The sequence below is a fragment of the Echinops telfairi genome, unplaced genomic scaffold (assembly GCF_000313985.2).
Source record: "Echinops telfairi isolate 266 unplaced genomic scaffold, ASM31398v2 ScPeMD7_7469;HRSCAF=8507_1, whole genome shotgun sequence".
Lineage (NCBI taxonomy): Eukaryota > Metazoa > Chordata > Mammalia > Afrosoricida > Tenrecidae > Echinops > Echinops telfairi.
Genome location: NW_022111373.1, coordinates 72,578,681 through 72,588,155, shown reverse-complemented (window position 1 = coordinate 72,588,155; position 9,475 = coordinate 72,578,681). Strand labels below are relative to the sequence as shown.

General features: G+C 48.6%; 1 protein-coding gene across 1 annotated transcript in view; it reads right to left on the bottom strand.

The window, feature by feature from the left end:
- LHFPL2 (LHFPL tetraspan subfamily member 2) overlaps positions 1-9,475 on the bottom strand; it is a 216,862-nt gene that overhangs the window by 177,910 nt on the left and 29,477 nt on the right. Inside the window, exon 2 of the mRNA XM_004703523.2 lies at positions 7,359-7,435. The gene's annotated coding sequence lies outside the window, so the exon portion shown is untranslated. The remainder of the gene's footprint in view (positions 1-7,358; positions 7,436-9,475) is intronic.

The window sequence follows — 9,475 nt, the reverse complement described above, 5'->3', positions numbered from 1 at the left end:
TATATATATTTAATGACAAAAAAAAAGTTTCAGTCATAAATATTTCAAGGAGCATGGGATGGGGAGCCCAAAGTCACATTGCTCTTATCATTCATTCTCCTAGCAAATGCATATGAGGCCTCTAAGACATTCCAGCTACCAAAGGGATAACGGGGAGAAAATAACCCAGACAGGACCTCCGCCCCCTTGGACTTGGGCCATGTCATTCAGGCCTTCCTAGGATGAGACCCTGTCAAGTCCCTCCTGGCTCTCCTCTCTCCGCTCTCTTCTCTGGCGTCAAGAGGGGACTGGAGGTCTTCTGGAATGTTCCACTTCCCTGAGCTGATGCTATTTTTATTCCACATACATACAGCTCCGGCTTTAGCCGTGTAACTTATCTTCATTCTACCAAACTGCACAAAACAACTCATGTGCACCAGGAGGGTGTGAGACCAAGTGCTGGTGTCATCGAGAGGGCCCACTGGCATGGGACCCTCCCAGTCCCATTCCTTCCACCCGGAGGAAATCTGGCCCCTTCAGATCAAAACCACCAAGAGAAAAAACCAGGAGCAGGGCGGCCAAGGCGTCCTCACACGCGGCCTGAGTTTGTTTATTTCTTCCTCATCAACCCACATCATTTCTTGACACTGCACTTCAACTTCCTGGACCGGGCCAGAGAGCACAGTCCTCAAAAGGCACAGAAGCACAGCCAGCTTCTGATTAGCTACAGTGAGGAAGGAAAGGAACCGAGTATGGCCAAAGTAAGACAACGCGTATCTCTAAGTACGGTGGGGGCAAGGATTCTTCTTGCAAAGGATACGAAGAAGCATGAAAGCAAGCAAGCAAAAGCTGCCCCTCCCGCCTGCCCCTCACTCCCACCTTCCTCACAATTCCCCTAGGTAACATTTCAGCAAAACGTTTGGTCAGAGCCCCCAGAGGCCCAGCATCCACCAGCAAGGCGTCCCTATGCGTGTCTGGTGAGAACGGTGCTTCCTGGGGTTTTCAAAGGCTGATTTCCCGGAGAGATCTCCAGAGCTTTCTTCCCAGGTGCCTCTAGGTGGGCTAGAACCACCAGCCTTTCTGTTAACAGCGCTTGCTCATGTGTACCACCCAGGGACACCGACCTTTCCCTGAGGGCAGGGGTAACTGTATTCCTGGTGAAACCCGAGCCAAACTCACTGCCATCGATTGGATCCCAACTTACGTCAATCCTGTAGGAAAGAGGAGGGCTGTCCCTGTGGGCTTCTAAGGCTGTAACTGTGGGAGTGGAAAGCCCTGTTGTTCTCCGGAGGAATGGCTGGTAATCTTGAACCGCTGACCTTGTGGTTAGCAGCTCATCGCCATCAGGACTCTTCCTTGCTCCAGACCATTCTGTCCTAAAAGGGTTAAGGTGCCTCCCCCAACACTGTCACCCACACCCACGCCCCCTTTCCCAGCCATAGCTGGGGAGTTTTGGAGGGAAGGGGTCAGCCCCAACCAAGGAGGCTCTGCCCCATCCTCAGATGCCATCTCCCTGACAAAGATCTCAAGGAGGCTAAGGACACATCTCTCCTGCCTTTCAGTCCTCAGAGACAACCACAGAATTAACTGCCACAGGCCCCTGCTCCTCTAATGTCAGGGCTGTTTGCCCCAGTCTCTCTTTCAGGGGGATGTGAGACACTGCAGCGCCAGAGGCCAATGGGATTAGTCAGCAGCCAGGGCTCCATCCTCCTGGGCTGCCCTCCAGGGGGGCTTCTCCTCCCCAGGGAGGGGTCACAACCAGTTCAATCTTCATGCTTCAGAGATGGCCCCTTTGAACCACACCAAATGCACCCACCCACCCCCTGCCTGGTGCTCTGCACAAAGGAGCAGCAGCCCCTAAGCCCCGGAGCCCTCCCACCAGTCAGTCAGAAAGGCAACGACAAGAAACAGGGTCAGAGTGGTTAATGGTCCCCCAGGGGCAAAAACACAGGCCCACTCAACCAGGCAGGGGGAGGGCGTCTGAGCCCACCCCGCCCCCATAAAATGCACAGTGCACTTTGAACCCATGAACAAGGAGGAAGAGAATGAGCTTGCCCAGCCTGCTGGGCGGCAATGGGGGGTCCGCTGTTTGTTTTCTTTTTGTGGCCATAAAGCGAAGGACTTCTCTGCTGTGGCAGCCCAGCCCGGCTTAGAAGAAAGATGGCTTAGGAAACAAGAGGTGCAAAGAGGCAGGAAGGCATTGGGATGGGCCATCTGAAGAAGGGACAGAATTCTTCCATAGACTCTCGTGGATTATAAAATGCAGCCTATTTAGTTAGCATTGTTAAAAGAGACTGGGGGAAGGGGCCCAGTGGACCACTGGATAATGTGCTGGGGATAGTTGTGGTCATGACCACTTGCCTGGGAGCCAACTGGCGCATGTATGGGGCAAGGGCAGGGGCAGGGGCAGGGGCAGGGGCAGGGGCAGGGGCAGGGGCATGCACAACTCAAGGGAGCAGACTGCACCTGGTGGCATAGTGGATTACATGCCGAGCTGCTTCCACCGGCCGCTCCCTTTCTGCTCCCTGAAAGACGCAGCGCCTCCTAAACCCACTGGGGTGGTTCTTCGCATGCCACAGGCCAGCTCCGAGTCAGAATGGCTTCGATAGCAGTGAGGGTCTTGTTTCGTTTGTTGGATTTGTTTTGGTTTTGAGCCCCACGCTTTCATTATGGATCGGACTGTTTTGATTCAGAAGGTTCCTCTGGCTGATTGTTTGAAGTAGATCACCAGGCTTTTCTTCCTAGTCAGTCTTCATTTGGAAGCTCCGCTGCAACCTGTTCACCACGCTAACCACACACAGCCTCCACGGGTCAATGGGGAGGGGCCGTGCATGAGGTGCATTGGCCAGGAATCGAACCTTGGCCTTAAGAAACGAAGGCCAATAAGAATGGCTCTACCTGAAAACAACAACAAAGAATCCTAGGGCACAGGGGTGTCAGGTTATGTGTCTTTGCTATATTGGGCACCAGGTTCCAGAGTCCAAATCCCAGGCCTTTCAGCAACCGAGGACACGGTCTACGAGGACCAGCATGTTAAGACGCCGAAGTCTGAGACCAGCAGCTGTGTCCTTTCATTGCCTTTGCTCTGACTGCTCCCAAGTGCCGATCCCGGGACACAAGGGGCCTGCACGGTACAATGTTTAGAGATTAAGGCCAATGCACAAAAATAGCTCTAATGCATACACACACACTAATATACACACACAAGTAATCTCCTGATGCAGCGCTAACACTTCCACCTTCAGGAACATTTCAGTGAATGAATGGGCAGTGCAGTATTAGAAGTCCACTCTGGTTAAGATGCTAGGGGAGGGGGGATGGCAGGATTTAACTAGAGAGAGCTATGAGGTGTGCCAGTCCGACACCTGTGTGTGAATGCCCCTGTGTGGGTTGGCAATCAGCTCAGCTGGAGATCTTCACGTAGCCCATGGTTTTTATTAACTTGAATTTGAACTGTACTGGTGGCGCAGTGGTTACATATTGGGCTGCTAACTACAAGGTCAGTAGTTCTAAACTACCAATCATTCCGAGGGAGAAAGATGGGGCTTTCTACTCCCATAAAGAGTTGTTTTTGGGTGCCGTCAAGTCAGTTCCAACGCACAGCGATCCTGTGAACCATATGATGAAACACTGCCCAATCCTGTGCCATCCTCACATCCTGAGCCCCTGGTTGTAGCCACTGTGCCAATCCATCTCCTTGAGGGCCTTCCTCTTTCTCACTGCCCCTCCATTTACCAAGCATGGTGCCCTTAAAGACCTTTAAGATATACAGTCTTGGGAGCTCATGGGGCAGTTCCATACCCTGTCCTGTGAGGTCACTATGAGTCAGCACTGACTCCATGACAGTGCGTTTTTGAGACTTGGGTTGTACTGTGGAAGAGAGGACACTGAGAATCAGACATCCCCTGGAAGCCCAATGGCCTGCTGGTCATGCCTATTCAGCAGCACTCCCCAGAGTGAACAGCCACGCAATGACCACCCTACACACCCGCACGCCTGCCTCCAGGGTCAATAACATCCCGAATTCCAGAGGCGGCAAAACCCTACTCCAATGTTAACATCTGGGCTTTTCCATCTAAATGTCTTTCCTTAGTTTATTTTTCAAGTATGACAGACAGACTGGATTCCATGGAGACTGGAAATTCCTGGGCAAAGCTGAAGTCTCGCTCCTCCCAAGCCGAGGGAGCTTGAAGAGCGTGCAAAGGGCCCGGGTCCCATCTCTCTTCCTCCAGGCCCTTCTCTGAGTTTGCCTTCAGGCAGCTGGACCAGGGGCTCCACACCAGGAGGAAGAAAACACACCCACAAGCTAGAAGACAACCTCTCTCTCCCCGCCCCCACGCTCACACAACCAACCAGAAACAACAGGGAAGGCTCACCAGTGAGGGTGTTCACACACACAGAAGACAAGGGCACTCGACCATGTTTGCCTGTGTGAAAGCAGTCCTTCATTAGAGTTCATCAAGAACTCCCCTCCCCAAACTCGGGGAACTCAGCCACCCACCAGCTCCATTTTGGAACCCATGCTCCACTTGGGCTGTGACACGGAGGGAAAGCTCCACCCTGGGCGTCTATACTCGCAAATACAGGGTAAAGCAGTCATAACATACCACAGGTCGATCAGTGCTCCAATCACTTGAAGCGCTGAGAAACTAAAGTGCACCGGTTTAAAACCTGTTTATTCAAAATGACTTCAACCCCACGGTGAAATGGTCGAGGAGCCCTGCTGGCCAGTTATAAGTGGGTCTGCTAAGCACAGGGTCAGCAATGTGAAACCACTCGTACTCCCTGGGAGGAGGGTGTCTCCTCCCGTCAAGAAGTCCTGGTGGCATAATGGTTATAAATTGTGCCTCTAACCCCAAGGTTAGCAGTTCACAACCACCAGCTGCTCCTAGGGAGAAAGATGGGGCTTTCTACTCCCTTAAAGAGTCAGAGTCTCAGGAAACCCATAGAAGCAGTTCTACGCTGTCCCCTAGGGTCACTAATAGTCCAAATCGACTCAATGGCCATGAGTTTGCGTTTGGGATGTAGTAGTTCACAGTTCACTTGCTAACCAAAGGGCTGGTGGCTCCAAACCCCTCTCCCCACCCCACCCCCCAGAGCTCCTTGGTTGAAAGGCTTGGAAATCTGCTCCTATAGAGATGTCCACCTGGAAAGCCCGATGAGACAAATCTACTCTTTCACACGGGGTGGCAATGAGTAGGCTTAGACTCACCGGTACCCCGAACAACAACGAACTATGTTTTGAAGCAGATCTTCAAGCCGGTTTACTTATTATTTTTTAAAATTACTTATTTAAAATTTATTTTTAAAAATTATTTGAAATTAGTATTTTAAATAATAATAAATAGTCTTATTATTGTTTATTTGTTTATGATTTCCTGTGAATTGGCAGTTGGAGAAGTCTTTTATTTGCTCTCTTATTGTGAGTGTTTTGATATGTGCATTGTGTGTTCGGCATCGGGCAACCTACAAGGTCAGTAGTTCAAGCCCCGCAGTGCTCCGAGGGAAGCAGTCTGTTCCTGCAAAGATGTACCGCCTCCGAGCCATTCAAGAGCAGTTCTACTCAGTCCTACAGGTTTATGTGTCAGAATCCACTTGATGGCAGTAAGTTTGGAGTGGCATTCTGGGCCAAAAGTTGGACTGCCAGGGGCTCCCAAGACCCCCGCTAATAGCTTTCCCTTTCTCCCAGAGCAGGCGCAAGGGCTGGCTGCTTGGAGCCATGGGTGGCCATTTGGTATATTTCAGCTCTCCTGACCTAGCATCACCATTCGACTGGAGAAGAAAGAGGCCCCTGGAATAAAAATGTAAGACTTCTTACTCTCATCTAAACTCCTATCCGCCTGCTTGTACTACAGTCAGTTCTCAGGGAGGTGTTAATGCGAGCAACATCTATACAATTAATCAAAAAAACTATCTACAAAACATTCAACTAGTCTTGGAATACTTGTATATTATCTTTTTTGTGTGTGTTGGGGAAGGGGAGGGTATTGTTTGAGTTTAGTAGGGTTCCCGCACCCCCAGACTAACATTTAGTCTTTAATAAAAAGTTTGTTATAGCCAGGAACCATGCAAAGTGGGGGATAGGATAGAAAAAAAGAGCACACAGACTAGTGGGGTAAAAGATAGGCACAGATAATTAAGCAGAACTCACCCTGATGAGAGCTCAATGCTGTGTGAGCTCAGAGGCCACAGTTTTCCGTAGTGTCTCTGCTAGAAAGCTGAAGAAACCCCCCTATACTCAGATGGCACCCATCTATCAGAAACAATAGCATCTGGAGTATTAGAGGCTTGTATTAACCCAAGCAGCCATCTAAGTGAGGAGTCAGCTAAGTACACACACAAAAAGCACATCAGGCTGTGTGATCCAAGGATTGGAAACAATAAAATCCACGACCAGAGGAGGAAACAATGTCAGAGTTTAAATTCTGAACACACAGTTTTGCATAAGGCTATTGATGACAGTGAACACCTAAAAGCCATTCGAAGGGTCCCCACATGGATTAAGCCTTCAGTGAATCTCCTCTCATTATAGACCATGACTATATAATAGTCCTGCTAACACAGTGTCCATTTGTAGGGTGGATTAATGCAGATGTAGTTAGGTAAAAATGTGACACTTTGTCATTTGACCTCCCCTTTGACCAAGTTTATATTTGTCCTAGTTTTCAATATTCTCTGCTTTCTTTTTGATTGAGGTTTTTCTCAGTTTTAATTTTGCCATTATTGTTGGGTTGTGTGTTTCTGTGTGGTTGGTGGAGGTAGTTTGGTTTTATGTTTTTCTGTATATGAAATGCAGAATAGGCAACTCTAGAGAATGTAACTGGATTCATAGTTTTCCTAGGGGCGTGTTAGGGGAGGGTGGGGGGAATTGGGGAGCTAACAACTGTGCGTAGAAGAAAATGTCCAAAAATTGATTGAGGTGGTGATTGCATGCCTCTTTCATCTTTGTAATATGACTGAACCACTGACTTGTAGGATATGCAAATTACATGTCAATAAAACAGTTAAAAGAAAAAGAAAACCCACTATGCTCACAAATAGCCTCTCACAAATATCACATGCAGATAATCTGTTGAATAAAGGGTCAAACTTGGGCTGGGTCTTAAGAGAGAGAAAGAATTCCTCAGGGATCAACCCCAATTGGGAGAGGCCATGAGAAGAGCCCCCGGCCCAGGGGGTGAGATGGCCAGGGGCAAGTTAGCTGGAGAGCCAGCTTCACAGATAACACACAGTGGGCCAGGGAACCACTTCACACTTTTCTTAGAGGAGAAGTTGTCCTAAATGACAGGATGTTTTACAGGAAGGAGAACTTAGTGGGTAGCAGAGACCACAGTTCTCTGCCATCCACCTGGGCATGAGCCTGTCCAGGGTTTTCTTACCTGGAAAGGAGGTGCTTCCTACTGGATGCCAAAACCAGAGGCCAGCTGGGGACTCAGCAGTCGGCTTCCCGGTTAACCTGAGGAACAACAGAAGAGACATTTTTGCTCTCGTAAGTAACCGAGCCTTTTAGTCCCAGTGGAGGCTGGCAGACGCAGGTTGGCCACCTTAGTCCCAGAGCAGATGATACGGGCAGTATTACTTGACCCAGGCTTTGGGCCAAACAGGTCTGAGTGAGAGTTCGGGTTTTATAACTCAAGTGTAACTACCTCACAGACTGATTACTAAGAGTGTTGTCAATCATGTGTCTTTGACCATTAACCTAAATGTAGGTGGTCCTAACCCACCCAGTGTCATCACAGAAAAAAGGCCTGGGAATTCGCTTCGATAAAGACTAAACCCAAGAAAACTCTGCAACAGTTCCACTCTGTAACATGGGTTGCCATGAAATGGAATCAACTCCGCTGCAGTGGGTTTGGGCAAGTATCAGGAAAGGACGTGCAGCTGGTGAGTCCCTCGCCCTCAGGGAGCATCCAGTCCACAAAGACAGGGAAAAGTCCAGCAGACAATAAGCATGATGGTGGCAAATGAATAAGGGCCGAAGTGAATGTGATACAAGAGCAGATTCTGATTCTAGATGGGTCAAAGGAAGGACCCCGGAGCGCATGATGGCTGAGCTGAGGTCTGGCAGGCAGGTGTTGGCCAGACTATGATAGCAAGCAAAGGAGTGTGCCAGGGAGAGGCGAGCACCATGCGATGCCCTGGGACAAGGAAGAACAAAGTGAGTTCACAAGTGCCAAGGGATTGGTTACCACTGGTGACCACTGGAGCCTGTCAGAAGACTATCGAGAGACTGGCAAGAGACATGACAGTCACAGGCCTTGCAGCTCTTTATAGAGTTTGGACTGTATCCTAGGCCAATGGCAAAGCCAATAAGGGTCTTACATAAGAGTGACATGACAGAGATATGTGCGCACACTACTTGAATACGAGAACAATGCGTTCTCATGGCCCTACCCAATACTTGCCTTCACTAAGCGATCACTGAAGATATGGGTGCTTTAGCCAAGTGCGGTGAAGAAATCAGCTGGTGCCCGTTCTATCAGAAAGAATAGTGTCTGAACCTATCCCAATGATCTGCGTACAACCACCCCCACCCTCACCTCCACCCCTACCCCCAGGGGGACGAACAACAAAAATGTGGGTGAAGGGAGACAGTGGACGGTATAAAATATGAAAATAATAATAATTTATCATTTATGAAGGGGTCACCAGGGTGAGAGGATGGGGGGGTGGGGAGGGGAGGAACTGATACCAAGAAAATGTTTTGGAAATGTCGATGGCAACATATGTACAAATGGGGTTGATACAATTGATGTATGAATTGTTATAAGAGCTGTAAGAGTCCCCCAATAAAATGATTTTTTTAATTAAAAAAAATAATGTCTGAGGTCTTTAAGGCTGCCTTAACACAAGCAGACATCTAAATGAGGGGAGGTGCCAGCTAAGCCCACACAAAAGAACTACCCTTTCCTGTGTGGTCCTAGGGTTGGAAATACTAATATCCAAGACCAGAGGAGGTACAGCAGTAGAGCTTAAACTCAGAGCAGCCAGTTTGCCAAAGGCTGTGGATGACAGTGAAACCTCAAGTCCATTTGCAGGGTCGTCACATGGATGAAGACTTCGCTACCATTGACCAGCACGAGTTGGAAAGTGGATTAATGTAGATGCAGTTAAGTTAAAATTGAACACCTTATCATTTGTTCCCCTTTTGGACTCACTTTAAACTTGTTCTTTTTTATTATTTTCCACTTGCTTTTCGATTGAAGGCTTTCTCTGTTTCGCTTTGTTATTATTGTTGGGATGGGGGGTTTACTGTTGGTGGTGGCGGTGGTTTTTAAATTTTCCTGTATAGGAAATTCAGGATAGTACGTCTATAGACATAGTAACTGGATTAATAGTTTCTTCGGGTTATGGCAGGGAAGATTGGCAGGGGCAGGGGGCGGGGCAGGGATTGGGGAGCTAAATGATTGTGGGATGATTGCACAACTGTTTAAACCATTGAGTTGTAGGATATGTGAATTAAATGTCAATAAAAGTGAAATTAAATAAATAAAGT